Below are 18,406 nucleotides of genomic sequence, written 5' to 3'. Positions count from 1 at the left end.
CATCCCAGACGTCACCGAGCAAAAGGTGAGGGTGAGGCAGAGGGCCCAGACATTCTCCAGGGGGTACTTGTCTTTACTTGGTAGCTAAAACAGAGGAGCTGGATCGAGCTATCCAGAAGTTACCTCAGATGTGGGACCCCTCCGCTTGGCTCTCCTCAGCCGTGGGACCCCTCCGCTTGTCTCTCCTCAGCCGTGGGACCCCTCCGCTTGTCTCTCCTCAGCCGTGGGACCCCTCCGCTTGGCTCTCCTCAGCCGTGGGACCCCTCCGCTTGGCTCTCCTCAGCCGTGGGACCCCTCCGCTTGCCTCTCCTCAGCTGAGACCCATCCGCTTGGCTCTCCTCAGCCGTGGGACCCCTCCGCTTGGCTCTCCTCAGCTGAGACCCATCCACTTGTCTCTCCTCAGCCATGGGACCCCTCTGCTTGACTCTCCTCAGCTGTGGGACCCCTCCGCTTGGCTCTCCTCAGCCGTGGGACCCCGCCGCTTGGCTCTCCTCAGCCGTGGGACCCCTCCGCTTGGCTCTCCTCAGCCGTGGGACCCCTCCGCTTGTCTCTCCTCAGCCGTGGGACCCCTCCGCTTGGCTCTCCTCAGCCGTGGGACCCCTCCGCTTGTCTCTCCTCAGCCGTGGGACCCCTCCGCTTGCCTCTCCTCAGCTGAGACCCATCCGCTTGTCTCTCCTCAGCCATGGGACCCCTCTGCTTGACTCTCCTCAGCCGTGGGACCCCTCCGCTTGGCTCTCCTCAGCCGTGGGACCCCTCCGCTTGGCTCTCCTCAGCTGAGACCCATCCACTTGTCTCTCCTCAGCCATGGGACCCCTCTGCTTGACTCTCCTCAGCTGTGGGACCCCTCCGCTTGGCTCTCCTCAGCCGTGGGACCCCTCCACTTGCCTCTCCTCAGCTGAGAACCATCCACTTGTCTCTCCTCAGCTGTGGGACCCCACCGCTTGGCTCTCCTCAGCCGTGGGACCCCTCCGCTTGGCTCTCCTCAGCTGAGACCCATCCACTTGTCTCTCCTCAGCCATGGGACCCCTCTGCTTGACTCTCCTCAGCTGTGGGACCCCTCCGCTTGGCTCTCCTCAGCCGTGGGACCCCTCCACTTGCCTCTCCTCAGCTGAGAACCATCCACTTGTCTCTCCTCAGCCGTGGGACCCCACTGCTTGACTCTCCTCAGCTGTAGGACCCCTCCGCTTGGCTCTCCTCAGCCGTGGGACCCCACTGCTTGACTCTCCTCAGCCGTGGGACCCCACTGCTTGACTCTCCTCAGCTGTAGGACCCCTCCGCTTGGCTCTCCTGAGGAGCTCTTTCCTCCACAGCAGGTTTGCTCCTTCACTCTGGGCTCACAGCCCCATGAAGCACAGTTGTGAGTCATTTTCTTAGCCTCCAGGGAAAGGCCAAACTATTCGGATCCCGTTTCCAACCTCCTGGCCGCTTTATTTGTACGATAGTGTTACTGAGTCTGAGATCAGGCCCTGCCTTGCCAGGCACGGCACAAACCCTGGATGAAAGCTTCTCTACCCCAAAGACTTTGCAGTTTAACCCGAGCAAGGAGGAGGCCCAGGACGACTGCACCCCCACAGAGTGCTGCATTGTCCACTTCGGGGTGGGTTTTTCTATTTCCCCTTGAAACACCATCTCCTGCCATCTTGTGTTGAATCTCCTTTTGCGGGGTCCTTTTTTAAGGGACATTTCTAGCCCTTACGGTTGCGGATTACAGATTCAACAGTGTGACCCGAATGCATCCGGAAGGATTCAAACTCTGGAAGGCAAAGAAAACGAGTCCCCAAATGGCTCGTTTTTGTATAAATCTCGTGGGCTTTTTTTGTTTTTAAGCCCGTCTATTACTTTTGCAGGGCCTGATTCCTGGGCAGCGTTGTGGCGCTTTCCCCCACCGGCCGGCTGTCCTGTCTGCCGAATAGAACAAAATAACGACCCGCTTGGACAGCCCCTCGTAAGCATCGGTATTGGGAAGGCAGCTTTTTTGCAGGTTTTCCCCTACTGCAGAAAACCCAACGGCGCTTTCGTTCCGCCACAAGCCAAGTGAAGGGCTGCATGTGTTCCCTTCCCCGAAAAAGAGTGGAATCCAAACTTTTCACCTCAACACATGGGCTCTGCTTCGGGAAGAACCAGTTGGCGGGCCGAGGCCAGGCGCTGACCCGAAGCACAGTGCGTTTGACTGGAACCCAACCCCAACGCAGACCTTCCAATCTGTTCGGCTTGGGCCGCGTCCATTTTGCTCCCACGTCCAAGCCGCAGTTCGGAAAGGTTTGCCTGTGGCACTTTGTAGCAACATCTGTTTACTGCAGCCGCAGCGGCTCTATATCCAAACAACTCCTGATTACTTTCATATTTCCTTGAAACTCTCTCTCTCTCTCTCTCATCCTCTCGCCTCAGCCGTCCTGGTATTAAGGTTCCCAGAACATCCTCCTCCAAAGGCAGCATTTGGAGGTCATTTTGTGGAAGGCTGTGAGTGTAAACAGCTTTCTGGACGTGCTGAACTAAACAAAGGTCCCTTATTGAAACCACGCCTGCCAGACAATGCTGTTTGTCAGGGATGGACCGCAGCACCGCCGGGTCCTTCTCCCTTACATAATCCTCTGAGGACGTGAGCCAGGCTATGTGGAAGCAAACCTCCAGGCCTGCCTGTCTTGGCTGAGTGGACCCCGGTCTCTGTACCGTGATGGCGATTGTGAGCACTGCCTAGTAGGTATCAGCCTTTGGTGCAGGGCTGAGGAATCTACGGCCCCGGGGCCAAATCCGGCCCCCGGCTTGCCTGGATCTCGCCCCCGAGACTCAAGGTTCTCCCTCCCACCCAGCATCAAGGAGCCAGTGCTGGCTATTCAGCCTGGTGGTCCCCACCCCACTCTTGCACCCCCCCTTCTGCTCCTGCACCCCCTACCTCCCGCCCAACCCCTACCTCACTTCCTGCAGCCCCCTCCCACACGCTGAGCTGCTAAATTTTGGCCTCACCTGAGAGCCAAGGGAGGGGGCCACAAAATCGACCAGCACAGCCCCCCACCTCCACCCCCAGGCTCTGGTGTTTGAGGTGAAATGTGGGGACTGTCTTTCTGCTTCTCAGTGAGGTGGGGGGGATCATTGAGGGGGGGTCCTTCTCACTTTTCTGTGGCCCCTGACTGATTGTCTGAGAGTCACTGGCTCTAGAACTTGAGCTAAACACTGGCTCCTTGAATTCCAATTCTGAATCCCTTTGACAAGCGGCGCCTAAGTCCCCTAGCCACCAGCGGTAGCAAGCAAACTAACTTGTCACGATGCCCAGCAAGAACGCCGGAAGATGCCCCAAGACGGTGCCAATGCACATAACTGCATCACGAGTCCCAGGAGGTACGGGGCTTGTTCTTAGCATTTCAGCTGCTGCTTGTGTGATCTCTCGCCTGTCAAATCTCAGCTTGCGTCTCCGCAGGGAAGTTTCTAGCCCTCGTGGTTTCAGAGAACAGCTTGAAAACATGAAGCGACAGCCCCGTTAAAGGCTCCAAATCTGGAAGGCAAAGGAAAGGACCCTGCTACGCTTATTGGGGCCAATGGTTTTTAGGCTGGCTGCATTCAGACATGCATCTGGCTTCCAAGAATCATGAGATTGGCTTCATCGCCTTGAGGTCGTTGGATGGTGGAATCAGTGACAGCACAAGCTTTTTTTTTTTCTTTTCAGGCTTTTCATCAGCAGCTCTCAAAACACATCACCCAAGAGGGCAGTGGCACACTCCCCATTTCACAGCGGAAGGAAACGGAGAGAAAGTGACTCGCCACCAGACCACGGCATTAGCTACCTCACAGCTCTCCCATATCTGTCACACTGCCCATCCAGAAAGCTCCTTGCTACAAAATCTGAGCAGCCTGCAATCCACAAACAAGGGCTCTGTGTAAGACCCTATTCATGGGAGCCCTCTCTAGGCATAGGAAACGCTGCACGTCTTACTGGAATGCAGCCACCTCTGGGGTGTAACACCAGCATGCAGCTGCACTGCACAATCATTTGGGACAAGAAACATAGAAACCTAGGGCTGGAAGAGACCTCAGGAGTCATCGAGTGCAGCCCCCTGCCCAAGGCAGGACCAATCCCCACTCAATCATCCCAGCCAGGGCTTGGTCAAGTCAGGACTTCAAAACCTCTGGGGATGGATTCCACCGCCTCCCTAGGGAACCCATTCCAGTGCTTCCCCACCCGCCTAGGGAAATAGATTTTCCTAATATCCAATCTAGACCTCCCCCACTGCAACTTGAGACCATCGCTCCTCGTTCTGCATCTGCCACCCCGGAGAACAGCCTCTCTCCAGCCTCTTTGGAACCCCCCTTCAGGGAGTTGCAGGCTGCTCTCAAATCCCCCCTCACTCTTCTCTTCTGCAGACTAAACAGACCCAAGTCCCTCAGCCTCTCCTTGTAGGTCATGTGCTCCAGCCCCCTAATCATTTTGGTTGCCCTCCACTGGACTCTTTCCAATGTGTCCACCTCCTTTCTGTAGTGGGGGCCCAGAACTGGACACAATCCTCCAGATGTGGCCTCACCAGAGCCAAATAAAGGGGAATAATCACTTCCTTAGATCTGCTGGCAATGCTCCTCCTAATGCCCCCAATGTGCCATTAGCCTTCTTGGCTACAAGGGCGCCCTGTTGACTCATTTCCAGCTTCTCCTCCACTCTCATCCCCAGGTTCTTTTCTGCCGAACTGCTGCATAGCCCGTCGGTCCCCAGCCTGTAACAATGCTTGGGATTCTTCCGGGATGAAGTGTGGTCTCCTAGAAAGACGGGGTGTAATGAGCAAGAGATGGGAGTCCTCATCAATCCGACTTTAGTTTTGTGAAACCAAAAGCGATGGGAGTTTCCTGATTCAGTTTTGATGGGAAACGCAAAGATGGGAGTTGGGAAAGTCTGAAGGACACATTATGGCCCCACTGATGTGTACTGGATTGATGCCGGGGACCTCCATCTGGGCAAGGTGTCAGATAATATGAAGAAGGGCTCTGTAGAAACACCGGGATGGTGCTGGGTAAGTCTGAGCAAATCCCCCGTGCTTGTAAAAAGCCAGTCCGGAGTTCTGTCGTGGCAATGGACACAGAGAGCCTAGGGTTTTATTGCATTGGAGAAAGGACCTCTGCAGGAACCAGCTGTCCTGGGCAGGGATTAAAATGCAGTCACAAGGCATTGTGGGTTATGTAGGACTTTGAACATGGAAAGCTGCTGCTGTTTGGGCGGATGCTACAGCAGGTGGCGCTCTTCCCTTGGGTCAGAGCTGGCAATTAGCAAACGAGCTGCCGTCAGCCTGTCCACCGGCTGTGTGCGCTTGTAGCCTATGGCCGTTGGCTCTGGGGATCAAGCGTGTTGCCGTGCGCCGCTCTGCGCTGATTGGCTGGGAATGGCCGCTGGGCGGGGACATGCTCCGTCCCCCGTTGGCCGGGGCTTGCCCGAGACACAGGAGCACCAGGCGCGAGGCCAAAGCAAGGCCACCTGTTGGGTAGCGCTACGCCTTCAAACAACATGTGACAGCTGGACAGCCACGGTGCTTCAGGCACAACCGGAAGGCGCTCAGATCAGACAGCAGTGAGCGTGGTACGGACATAAGAAGAGCCAGACTGGGTCAGGCCAAAGGTCCATCGAACCCAGTGTCCTGGTTTCTGACAGTAGCCAATGCCAGGTCCCCCAGAGGGAGTGAACACAACAAGGAATCCTCACGTCATCCCTCCCCTGTCATCCATTTCCAGACAAACAGAGGCTAGGCACACCATCCCCACCCATCGTGGCCATTGATGGATCTACCCTCCGTGAATGTGCCTAGCTCTTTTTTAAACTCTGTTAAAGCCCTGGTCTTCACTACATCCTCTGGCAAGGAGTTCCACAGGTTGGCTGTGCACTGCATGAAGAAAAACTTCCTTTGGTTTGTTTTAAACCCTCTACCTATTCATTTTATTGGGTGACCCCTAGTTCTTATGTTATGGCGACAAGTAAATGACTTTTCCTATTCACTTTCTCCACATCAGTCATGATTTTGTAGATCTCTATCCTATCCCTCCTCGCCCCCCCCCCATTAGCCTCCTCTTTTCTAAGCTGAAAAGTCTTTTGAATCTCTCTTTATATCACACACACACACACACCCCATAGACCGGAGCACACCTCTTTGACCCACACCTCAAAGCTATTTAAGTGCCTAACTCCCATAGAAATCCATGGGGTAAGGCCCCATTGAGGAGCTGAGCCTCTGTTTCCCGTCTCTATCTGGGAGATGCCAATATTTACCTCCCTGGGGTGTCATGAGGCTTGATGAAAGTTCCCAAAGTGCTTGGAAATCCCCCAAAGTGATCTGAGAGGGCCAGGGCCTATCCGTCTTCCTCCCTCAGCACTTCAAGGCCAGGCCTACCCTGTCTTGCCCTTAATTGAGATGAACTCTGCTTGCCCTGCCGGCACGCCCTTAACTTTGTAAACTAATTAAGCCGGGAAAGCACAGCCATTATGTAAATCACAGAGAGCCGTGCGCACAGAGCATGCCTGGGAGCTCAGGCTTCTGGTTTTGCTCAACCTTCAGACTAAACCAGCAACAGCAACAGGCGCTCTGGAAACTCCTGCCATGCTTTGGGCGGCCATGTTGGACAGTGCTGCCTCCTTATCCGGGAGGAGGCGGGAGTGGGTCAGGCCTGTGAGTTCAGGGCTCCCCCTCTTCTGTTCAGGGCTAAACAATGAGGTCCCCCCCTTATTGCTTATATTACTGAGGCGCCTCGAGCCATAATCTTGGCCTAGGGCCCCATTGTGCTAGGAGCTGTACAAACACAGGACAGACACTCCCTGCCCCATGTCGAGGATGGGTAGAGATGCTGTCCCTACCATAGGCAACTAGTATCTGGGGAAGACAGTTGCAGTGAGGACCATCCAGAGTAACTGGGAGGGGTCATGTGGAGGAAACCCATTTAGCAATTAAGTTTTTGATGGGGCACCTCCTGAGAGCTACCACAAGTCACCTATGCTAGCCTCTGTTTGCTAGAAGATGTGAATAGGTGACAAGGAAGTTTTTCTTCATTCAGTGCACAGTCAACCTGTGGAACTCCTTGCCAGAGGATGTGGTGAAGACCAGGACTTTAACAGGTTCAAAAAGGAACTAGATAAATTCATGGAGGTTAGGTCATCTGTTTATCTGGGAACGGGTGAGAGGGGAGGAATCACTTGATGATCCCCTGTTCTGTTCACTCCCTCTTGGGCATCTGGTATTGGCCACTGTTGGAAGACAGGATGTTAGGCAAGGTGGACCTTTGGTCTGACCCAGTGTGGCTGTCCTGATGTTCTTCAAGGGATGAGTGATTCTGGGTTCTGCGAATGTGGGTTGCCCAATTGGCGGCATCGTAAACAAGTTGGGGTCTTCTGTCTTCAATCTGGCTGGATTTCATTGGATTAGTCCTGTTTGAGCAGAGGGTTGGACTAGCTGACCTCTTCATGTGTCTTCCTACCCTAAACTGTTGTGATTCCAGAAGGTGTTTCCCTTTGAAAATCAGGCCCTTTAAGGAGACTTTTTTCTTCACTCAGTGCACAGTCAACCTGTGGAACTCCTTGCCAGAGGATGTGGTGAAGACCAGGACTTGAACAGGGTTCAAAAAAGAGCTAGATACATTCATGGAAGTTAGGTCCATCAATGGCTATTAGCAGGATGAGCAGGAATGGTGTCCCTAGCCTCTGTTGGTCTGGAAATGGGTGACAGGGGAGGGATCACGTGAGGATTCCCTGTTCTGTTCCCTCCCTCTGGGGCATCTGGTATTGTCCATTATCAGCAGACTAGACACTGAGCTGGATGGACCATTGGTCTGACCCGGTGTGGCCGTTCTTACGTTCTACTTGACTTCGGCACTGTAACCCCAGTTTGCTCTGCAAATCCTGGCCGTAAAGGATCGCCTAACAGAAGAGACTATCCACCATATTTTCAGAGAGAAATTAGCCCAGATGGGAATGCGGATGGTGGGAAAGAAGAGGGAGATAAATTCAGAGCTGAAATTATTCCACATACCCAGAGAGCTATAAAATAAATTAGCCAAGTCCTCATTCCGATAAATCCATTTTAAAAAACAACAACCGGTAGCAAGAGTAAATTTATGGCCCCTTGAAAAAGTCCAGCTGAAAACAGATGGAATCTCTTGGTTGGGTAATAAATCAGCTTCCGTTAATGTAACCGGGCTGTATATCGCACCCATTGGGTGAACTCAGATACTCATTATTCAGGGCAAAGGAAGAGCGGTGTGTGGGGGGGGGGGGAGGTTGCTGTGAGTAACATTTATGAAGCCCTTGTTATGAGAAATCGACACAGACTATTCACACACAGATACGGGGCTCAACTTGTGATACTCGAAAACCCACTGAGCGGGAGTAAATTTCCGGTATCCCCATTAACCAGAACTCACTCTGGTTAATGTCTTCCTTCTAATTCAGGTCTCTGGCGCGGGCCTGAGGATGAGTGGGAAGGCCTGTGAGTTACATTGTGCTAGTCCTCTGGACACAGCACATGGCTTATTGCAGGTGGCCGTTTGCACACCATGAGCCATGGAAAAGGGCAGGGTCCCGGCTAGCCTCCATGCCATGCAGCTCTCAGGAAGCAGCCGGCACATCCTCCCTCTGGCTCCTGCGTGTAAGGCAGCTGGGGATTGCGAGAACGGCACCCACACTAAGTCCCGGCCCTGCAGCTCCGATTGGCCAGCAATGGGGGCCAATGGGAGCTGTAGGGGAGGTGCCTAAGGACGGGGAAGCATGCAAAGTCATCTGACCGCACCTCCACGTAGGAGCCGAAATGGGAACATGTCGTTGCTTCTCGAACCTGCTTGAGGTAAGCACCCTCTGGAGGCCTCTCCACACCCGAACCCCTGTCCCAGCCCTGATCCCTCATCCGCCCTCCAAACCTCTTGGTCCCAGCCCAGAGCCCCTTCCAGCACCTCAAGCCCCTCATCCCTGGCCCCACACCAGAGTTAGCACCCCCAGCAAGAGCCCTAATCCTCACCCCTGCACTCAGACTCCTGAGCCAGCCCTGTGAAAAGGAGAGGGGGGCAGTGGAGAGTGAGTAACCTAAGAACGGCCACACTGGGTCAGACCAAAATTCCATCTAGTCCAGTGTCCTCTCTGCTGACAGTGGCCAACGCCAGATGCCCAGAGGGAATCATCCAGTGATCCCTCCCCTGTCACCCATTCCCAGACAAACAGAGGCTAGGGACACCATTCCTACCCATCCTGGCTAATAGCCATTGATGGTCCTAACCCCCATGAATGTATCTAGCTATTTTTTGAACCCTGTTAAAGCCTTGGCTTTCACAACATCCTCTGGCAAGGAGTTCCACAGGTAGCCCGTGGACTATTAAGAAGAGAAAGGCCTGAAGATTACACTTCACAGTGCAAAAATTAAATCATTGCTCTCTGACAGGTGAGTGTGGGACAGGTTCTGCGCAGGGTCGGAGTTGATTACCCCTGCCCCGAGCCGCGCCTCATTTGCTCAGGCTGGACTTTGGGCTTTGGAGGGCCCCCGGTCGGTTCCTGGCGCAGCTGCCCACATGGCACCCTCACGATCACAGTGTCGTGACATGTCTGCCTTTGTGTAATTACTACTGACTACGCGCAACAGGAGGTGGACTGAGCGCCGGAGACTGATTAGGGGCCTGTCCGCCACAAGATGTGAGATGCCCCCTGCTCCCTAGACGGACTCTACCTGGGCAAAAGGCAGCTGGAGGGGCTCTGGGTGTTGCTGCTGGGCGGGGCTGGCGTTGGCGAGGGTAGGAGCCCTGTGTAGTTTCTTAGGGGCCTGGGTGGCTTGGCTGGAGAGCAGCGAAGGCGTAACGAGAGGAGCTACAACTCAGGTGTGTGCTGTATGGGCATCCAAGCAGGCTGGAGAGTGGCAGTCCCGGGCAGGGGGGAAGCAAAGAGCAGCGCTGGGAGAGGCGTTCCACGTCCTGGGCAGTGTCTCGGCGTGGATCTGCGCTTGGTGTGGATCCAGCCCCGCGCCCTGCGACCCGGCAGGCAAACGCTGCCGTTATCGGACACAGCCATCCTGAGAGAGAGCTCCTCCGCATCTCAGCTCCCCAAGAATTACCCAGCGGTTAATGTGTTTCTCCAAAGAGGGGCGAGCCCTCTACAGCCCGAGTCACAGGGCTGCTGGGGGAGGAAAGTGCAGGATGAACAATCTGCCAACATACAAGCCACATGGGCACAGGAGTCAGACCAAAGGTCCATCTAGTGTCCTGTCTGCCCACAGTGGCCAGCGCCAGGTGCCCCAGAGGGAGTGAACACAACAGGGAATCCTCACGTGATCCCTCCCCTGTCACCCATTTCCAGACAAACAAAGGCTAGGAACACCCTTTCTACCCGTCCTGGCTAATAGCCATTGATGGACCTAACCTCCATGAATTTATCTAGCTCTTCTTTGTTAAAGTCCTGGTCTTCACCACATCCTCTGGCGAGGAGTTCCACAGGTTGGCCATGCGCTGTGTGAAGAAAAACTTGGTTTCCTTTTAAACCTGCTACCTATTAATTTCATTTGGTGACCCCCCTAGTTCTCACATTGTGGGAACAAGTAAATAACTTTTCCTTATTCATCTTTTCCATACCTGCCATGATTTTATAGACCTCCATCTTATCCCCAAGTCTTGTTAATCGCTCCTCATATGGCAGCCGTTCCAAACCTCTCCTCATTTTTGTTGCCCTTCCCTGAACCTTTTCCACTGCTCAGATCCCTTTTTTGAGGTGAGGCGACCACGTCTGTACGACGTGTTCAAGATGTGGGTGTTGCATGGGTTTATATGAAACCTCTCTTCATCCCCAGTTCCCCCCTTCACTGGGAATTTAGTATGTAACCACCCTAGAGCAGCAGGAATCCGGCCCATCCAGGTATTGATCCGGCTCGCGGCCCACCCTGCCATTACCCCGCGCCCAGGACAATTGAGACCTGAGGGAGGGGAGCGTGTGACGTCTCCTCCCACCATGAGTGGTGCACTCCACCTACAGGGAGCTGTCAGCTGCTCAAAAGGGCTGGCAGTTCCCTCTAGGCACTACACACCCCTGGCAGCAGGGAGGGGGGGGAGGTGAGACTTCGCACTCCCCCACCTCCACCCCCTGATTGGCCATGGGGCAGGAAGCGCATGAAGTCTCCTCCCACTCCTGGAACTGCCCTTTCTGGCTGAGGCCCCGCCCCATCCACCTGAGGCCCCGCCCCATCCACCTGACACCCTGCCCCTTCTGGGGACCAGTGCTGGCCCATGACCACAACCAAAATCGGTGAAGTTCCTCCCCCCCCCCCAAAAAATTATTGCCCTTGAGAGTAGTGACCTAAGACTTTTTAATGGCAGTCTCTAGCTCTTATCTTATGTAGCCCAAAGCACAGTACAAAGGGGGAAACTGAGGCACGGAGCCATAATGTGACATGCCCAAGGCCACAAAGGAAGCCAGTATCAGAGCCAGGACTAGTTACTTGCCAGTCTCACTCAAGTGCCACAACCAGAAGCCTCTGCTCTCCAGGCGTTATTTCCCTAGGTGGCTTCCCTAAGCTGGTCTTGGCTCTTTCAGAGCCTGGAGCACTCCCTGGGGCGGGCAGTGGAGGGGCTAGGGTCAAAGGATGCTGAGAAAGGCCGTGCTGTCACCAGCAAGATAGTCACTTAGTGGTTCGCATGATCCAGGGAGGCCGAAGGATTCTTAGCTGGCTCCGGTGGAAGATGTTGCAAGTGGGTTGGAGGGGCTGGGCTGAAGCAGAGGGGTGGAAGGAGGCAGGGTGAAGTGAATTCACGAGTGCAAGAGAAATGGGAGGAGTGCAAGCGCAGGAGACCAGATGCACGAGAATCACCGGGGCTGTGGAGGAGGGTTTAGGGCCTGTCCGTTATTACGGCTTTTTGCTAAGCTGCTCTCGTCTCTTGCGATTGCAAGCTCTTTGAGATGGGGCAGTGTCTTGCCACCCGTTTCTCCAGCTCCTGGCAGCGTTCCCTGTAAGCGGCGCACTTGGGCGGCCACCCACAAGAGAGTCACGTGCCGCCCCAGCTGATTAGCGAGCGCCCCCGGCCAGCAGCGTCTGTTTCTTCTGGTGGTGCACACCCACACATGCCTTGGTGCACAGAACAAAATTGATTCCACACAGGGACGCAAGAAAAAATGACGGGCTCCATTGCTTTCAACCATGTGATTTTTCCCCCCTTCCCCAACAGTAGAGAATTTGGGGATATGACCCCTTTTGGGTTCAGTGTGTTTGTTTCACCGAGCGTTAGCAGGCACAGTTTGTGCACGCGCAAGGCGTGTGAATCGGGTTACTGGAACAGCACAAAACATCTGTGGCTTCATAAATCTTGCTGTCAGTGCGGGAAACCTCACCTAGTTATTAATGTGCTAATTAAAATGGAAATCAGCGCTGCTCATCAGAACAGGCAGTTTGTTTACACATTTATAGGTCAAAATGACATTTTTGAGAAAAAGAAAAAAAAAAAGGTGTGTAACCCATTCCCGGTGACTCAAGCTGGGTGTATGTCTGATGGCTTGCTGGCACTAGCAAGGTTTGCGTCGCGAGGCTGACGGACAGCTGCCAAGTTACAGAACCTTGGGTTACCTGTACCGAGGCCTGACACTACGTACGTCTAGACTACACGCGTCTTTCGAAAAAGAGCATCCAGACTACAACAAGTGGATCGAAGACGCGATCCGCTTTTTCGAAAGAGAGCGTCCCGACTGCTTGGACACTCTGGCGCACAAAGGGCACCCAGAACCACGTCTGGCAGGACATGGGGACAGCACTGACTTCCGGGTGCTTCTGCATGAGGCTGGCAGAGTCTCCTCCCACTCCTGGAACCGCCCTTTCTGGCTGAGGCCCCGCCCCATCCACCTGAGGCCCCGCCCCATCCACCTGACACCCTGCCCCTTCTGGGGACCAGTGCTGGCCCATGACCACAACCAAAATCAGTGAAGTTCCTCCCCCCCCAAAAAAAAAATTATTGCCCTTGAGAGTAGTGACCTAAGACTTTTTAATGGCAGTCTCTAGCTCTTATCTTATGTAGCCCAAAGCACAGTACAAAGGGGGAAACTGAGGCACGGAGCCATAATTTGACATGCCCAAGGCCACAAAGGAAGCTAGGGACCCCCCGACAGCCTTTTCTCTGCTGCTGCTGCTGGCTTGCCTGCCTCTCAGAGGCTATGGAGCCGGAGCTGCCCCTGACAGGCAATAGCCCCACGTAGCCATGCTGTGTAAGAACATAAGAACGGCCGTACTAGGTCAGACCAAAGGTCCATCTAGCCCAGTAGCCTGTCTACCGACCGTGGCCAGCACCAGGTGCCCCAGAGAGGGTGGACCAAAGACAATGATCAAGCGATTTGTCTCCTGCCATCCCTCTCCAGCCTCTGACAAACAGAGGCCAGGGACACCAATGCTATCCCCTGGCTAATAGCCTTTTATGGACCTAACCTCCATGAATGTATCTAGCCCTTTTTAAAACTCTGTTATAGTCCTAGCCTTCACAGCCTCCTCTGGCAAGGAGTTCCACAGGTTGACTGTGCGCTGTGTAAAGAAGAACTTTATTTTATTTCTTTTAAACCTGCTGCCCATTAACTTCATTTGGTGTCCTCTAGTTCTTACATTATGGGAACAAGTAAATAATGTTTCCTTACTCACCCTCTCCACACCACTCATGATTTTATAGACCTCTATCCTATCCCCCCTCAGTCTCCTCTTTTCTAAACTGAAAAGCCCAGTCTCTTTAGCCTCTCCTCATATGGGACTGGTTTCAAGCCCCTCAGCATTGTAGTCGTCCTTTTCTGAACCTTTTCTGCAATTTCTGCTGCCCCTCCAGGACACCGTCGTGATGCGCCTGCCCCATCTGGACTCAGAACCCAGCCTTGGGACCCTTGAGAGTAGTGACCTAAGACTTTTTAATGGCAGTCTCTAGCTCTTATCTTATGTTGCCCAAAGTACAGTACAAAGGGGGAAACTGAGGCACGGAGCCATAATGTGACATGCCCAAGGCCACAAAGGAAGCCAGTATCAGAGCCAGGACCTTGCCTTGGGTGCAGGAGCTTGCCACTGAACTTCCTCGTGCAGAGGCGATTTTGGAGGCTGGACGCCAGTTCCGACTGGTGGGACCGTCTCGTCATGAGCGGTGGGATGACCGGCATTGGCTCCGAAACGTCCGCATGCGGAAGGCTGCATCCCAGGAGCTGTGTGTCTGGCTCGCTGCCGCCCTACAATGGCAGGGCACCCATGTGCGGCTCGCGCCCCCCGCCTCCCCCCGGAGAAGCGAGTCGCTATTGCCCTGTAGAAGCTGATCACCTCCCCCCATAGCTACCGCTCAGTGGGACACCAGTGTGGCATGGGGGGGTCCACTGTCGGGGCTGTCTTGATGGAGGTAGGTCACTCTCGGGGGACGGTCCCTGTGGGGTGGGAGGGGCTGGAAAAAAAGGTGGATTATCCGGAAAGGGAAGCGGGAGAGGGAATGGAGTGGGAGTGGGGGGGCGCTCCTGGACTCACCCTGCCTGGGGGGGCAGCCAAAAGGGGGAGCTCCTGGGATCTGGGGGGGGAGGAGGGCGGCACCTCCCAAGGGCTCTGGCACCCCCTCTAATTTCCTATTTTGTGTGTTTCTGTTTGTAGGTGGTGAGGGCCATCCACTCGGAGCTGCTGCACAGAATTGTCCGCCTCGGAGACCTGGACGCCCTCGTGGCCGGCTTTGCGGGGCTAGGATCCTGAACCGTGGAGGAGCGCTCGATGGGACTCACATCCCGCTCTGCGCACCGCCCCATCGAGCAGCTCAGTTCGGAAACAGGAAGGGCTACTTCTCCACGGTGCAGCAGGCCCTGGTCGCCCACTGGGGACAGTTTCGAACGTTTGTGTCGGGTGGTCGGGCCGGGCACATGATGCCGCATCTTCAGGAGCTCCTACCTGTGCCGCAGGCTGGAACATTCTTCCCGCAGCGGTACTTCGCGGTCAGTGACGTGCAGATGCTGATGGGCATCGTGGCCGACGCAGCCTACCCCCAATGATGTGGCTCGTGAAGCCGTACACTGGCCACCTGATGCAAGCAGGGAACAATTTAACATGCAGCTGAACCGGGCTCGCTTGCAGGTTAAATGCACCTTCGGGCGTCTAAAGGGGAGGTTCAGGTGGCTGCTCACTCGCCTTGACATGGGGGAACGCAACATCCCCGAGGTGGTGGCCGTGTGTTACCCCCCCCCACACACCACCGTAGCCAAGCAGCCCAGGGAAGTGTCTGGCCACCGTGGGTTCCCAAGTGTTGAAGAGGGACCTGGAGCAGCCTGGCTCTCCCAGTCCCCACCCTCCATACGCCTGCACGTGGCAGTGGGCGTGGTTGTTGCCTCGCATGTGCACATACGGCCGAGTGCTATATGCAACACTCGGTCTGTGTGGTGTGCGTGCGCCCTTCCTGCAGTGCCTGGTGGGGGGAGGACAGCCCTCCTTGGGGTCGGACATGTGTGGGGCCCTCCCCAGACTGTGAGCAGAGACCCATGCGTGCCCAGGGAAGAGACATGTCCCGGGACTGCATGCGCTTGCACGTGCACAGACAGCTGGACGCTGTCCAGGCTAGCATGACACGTGAAGATCGCGCCCCCTCCCCTGTGCTCCCACGTCCCCCACCATGTCCGCAGAGCCTTCAGGGACTCCTCCTGTGAGCACAGTTCTAAAAGGGTCAGGACTTCAGCATCTGACCGAGCTGGAGCCCGGAGCTTTGTACCCCTGGGTGGGTCCTGGGATGGCTCCCTGGAAGGGCCATGGGGGTCTCAGGACCCTTGTGCTTATGCCATGGCTCCTTGTTTGTGTGGCAGGGACAGTCGCGTGGTCAGTGTCCTGCTTGGCTGGCTTCCTGCCACAATGCCTGCGCCGTTAAGACATGGCTGCAGACAGGAACAATAGAGCTGTTCTTAGTGTAGATGGAGTGTCCTCCAGGGCTTTTTCCTGGAGGCCTTTTTTTTTTTTCGAAAAAACTGCCTCCCCCGCATCCACCCACGCCTTTTTTCGAAAGCGCTCTTCCAGAAAAGGCGTTGTTCCTCATAAAATGAGCTTTACCGCTGTCAAAAGAATCGCCAAATTCTGTCGACGTCATTTCGAAAGAACTCAGCGGCAGTCTAGACGCAGGTGACGTTTTTTCGAAAAAAGGCGACTTTTTTCGAAAAAAAACTCTGTTGTCTACACAGAGCCTGAGACGGCCTGGCTTCTCGGCTCACCGGCCTGGCTCGCGCATTGACTGGCACGGTGACAGCCCTGTCAGGCGGCTACAACACAGAGCCCTGTTCCGTGTTGCTCTTTGGCTGTAGTTGTGATCGGTGAGAACATAACCACACCACGGGTCCGGCTGGAACACCGACTCTTCCATTGGCCTTCCCCCAGTGGCGAGACACAGCCTTGTTCTTTCTGTCCTTCCCCAGGGGTATCTCCTGTGATTCACGGAGGAGTGGAGCTGGAAGATGTTACAAAAGAGCACTTCATCACAGGAGGTGAAATTGACAGAATCAGTGAAACTAGGCAGCGGTTCAAAGCCCTCGTGTTTCCTCTAGAGATGGGTCCCATCCAAACCCCCTGGGGACCTTCAGAGCTGCACGCAGAGCCAACCCTTATACCTGGGGCCCTCTTGTTAAAGGTGGGATTTTTGGATCCAGGCATTACAAACGCCCTCCAACCCGGGGGTGGAGGGAGGAAACGGATCCAAATTTTGCAGCTCAGGGCTGGGGTGGATTTCAGAGGACATGAAATGGCAACGCGCAATTGGCTCCGCGTGAGGGGCTGGCCGGAAAGCAAGAATTTCATTTTATGACTGACTTTTATTCTAGCCAAGCCAGTTCAAGTGCCTGGACTGGTTTCCTGCATGTGAGGTGAGTGTTCTAACCCCTGAATTCCCCAGTTCGCTGTGTTCTCTGCTCTGCTTTGTATTAAACGTTCAGTAGGCCAAAGAGTCCTGCCTCTGTAGTCCAGGGATTGCTCGGCTGATGTATGGATGAGCTCCGCTCTCATGCCTTCCTTTGAACGGGGCCGACCAGGCTCTCGATCCGGATTACCCCCCTGCCTCTAACCACCCCGCTTTTCTCGCCGGTTCAGACGGAGAAAATCGTTGCTGAAATAGACGCGTTTCTGGGGCAAGTTTCTGTTTCAACCAAATCCTCCTTCCCCCCCTACACACACAGTCAAAAAATTCCCCCCGTGCTCTATTGAAACTCCAGATTTCTTTGCTTGAGAATTTGGACTGGACACATTTCAAGAATGGGTTTCAGAAAGAGATTTGTTACTCCTCCTTCGCTTCAGCCAGGTCACTGGCATGCCAAGAACCGCTTCCCGCTCGTTTGGAGTTCCCGTTTATCAGCTCAACACAGGCAGCGAAAAGGGGGTGCAATAGACCAGCGGCTTCTGACCTGAAGCGGAGAAGGGAGTTTGCTTTAGGGTCAGAGCCCATAAGATTCATAATATGAATTGTTCACCCAGTCCTAGTATTAGAGATGACGATCCACATTTGAGGCTGAAGCTCAGGTGATCCAGATGGGCACAGTGGTAAGAACATAAGGATGGCCATACAGAGTCAGACCAAAGGTCCATCTAGCCCAGTATCCTGTCTGCCAACAGTGGCCAATACCAGATGCCCCAGAGGAAAGTAACACAACAGGGAATCATCATGTGATCTCTCTCCTGTCATCCATTTCCAGACAAAGAAAGGCTAGGGACACCATTCCTACCCTTCCTAACCTCCATTCATTTATCTAGCTCCTTTTTGAACCCTGTTAAAATCCTGGTCTTCACAACATCCTCTGGCAAGGAGTTCCACAGGTTGACTGTGCGCTGAGTGAAGAAAAACTTCCTTTTGTTTAAAAGCTTCAGGGGGTAGCCGAGTTAGTCTGTACAGGATAAACTTAAAAAACCAACAAAACAGTCTCACCACCACAACCTTTCCATTTTCACAGCAGCTTGCAAAATGTTGACTAAGCCACATACGAAACAGGCAAGAGTGTTTTACAGATGGGGAAACTGAGGCACGCGGCAGGGGAAGCCACTTGCAAAGGACAGAGGGTGTCCTTGTCAGAATCCCGCTTCAAATAAAGTTCCTCATTTCCCACACGGACGGGACTCTGCATGCCTCTCCCGTCTGTCCTCTGTGATCTTGCAAGCTTCCCTTTTTGTCCGGGACGGAACGTGTTTCCCCTCTTGTTGGATGTGCGGCCTGACCAGAGAGCTGCTCATTTGATGCTGGCACATTTCTCCTCTTTGCGGAGAGTTTGGGGGCTACAAATTCCTTAGGACCGGTGCACCCTGGGAGTGCCCGACCCGTTGTCAAAGCAGCCCCCGCTCCTGGAAGGGTTGGACTGACCTGAGACCTCGAATTCAAGGAGAGCTTTCTCCTTTGCTTCCATGGGAACAGCCTCGGCTTGTGTGGTCTCGTGCAGGGTGAGAATTGCTGGCTATCATTAATTCAGTCAAGTCCACCACTG

This window comes from Pelodiscus sinensis, chromosome 5 (genome assembly GCF_049634645.1).
Source record: "Pelodiscus sinensis isolate JC-2024 chromosome 5, ASM4963464v1, whole genome shotgun sequence".
NCBI lineage: Eukaryota > Metazoa > Chordata > Testudines > Trionychidae > Pelodiscus > Pelodiscus sinensis.
This window is presented reverse-complemented; position numbering follows the sequence as displayed.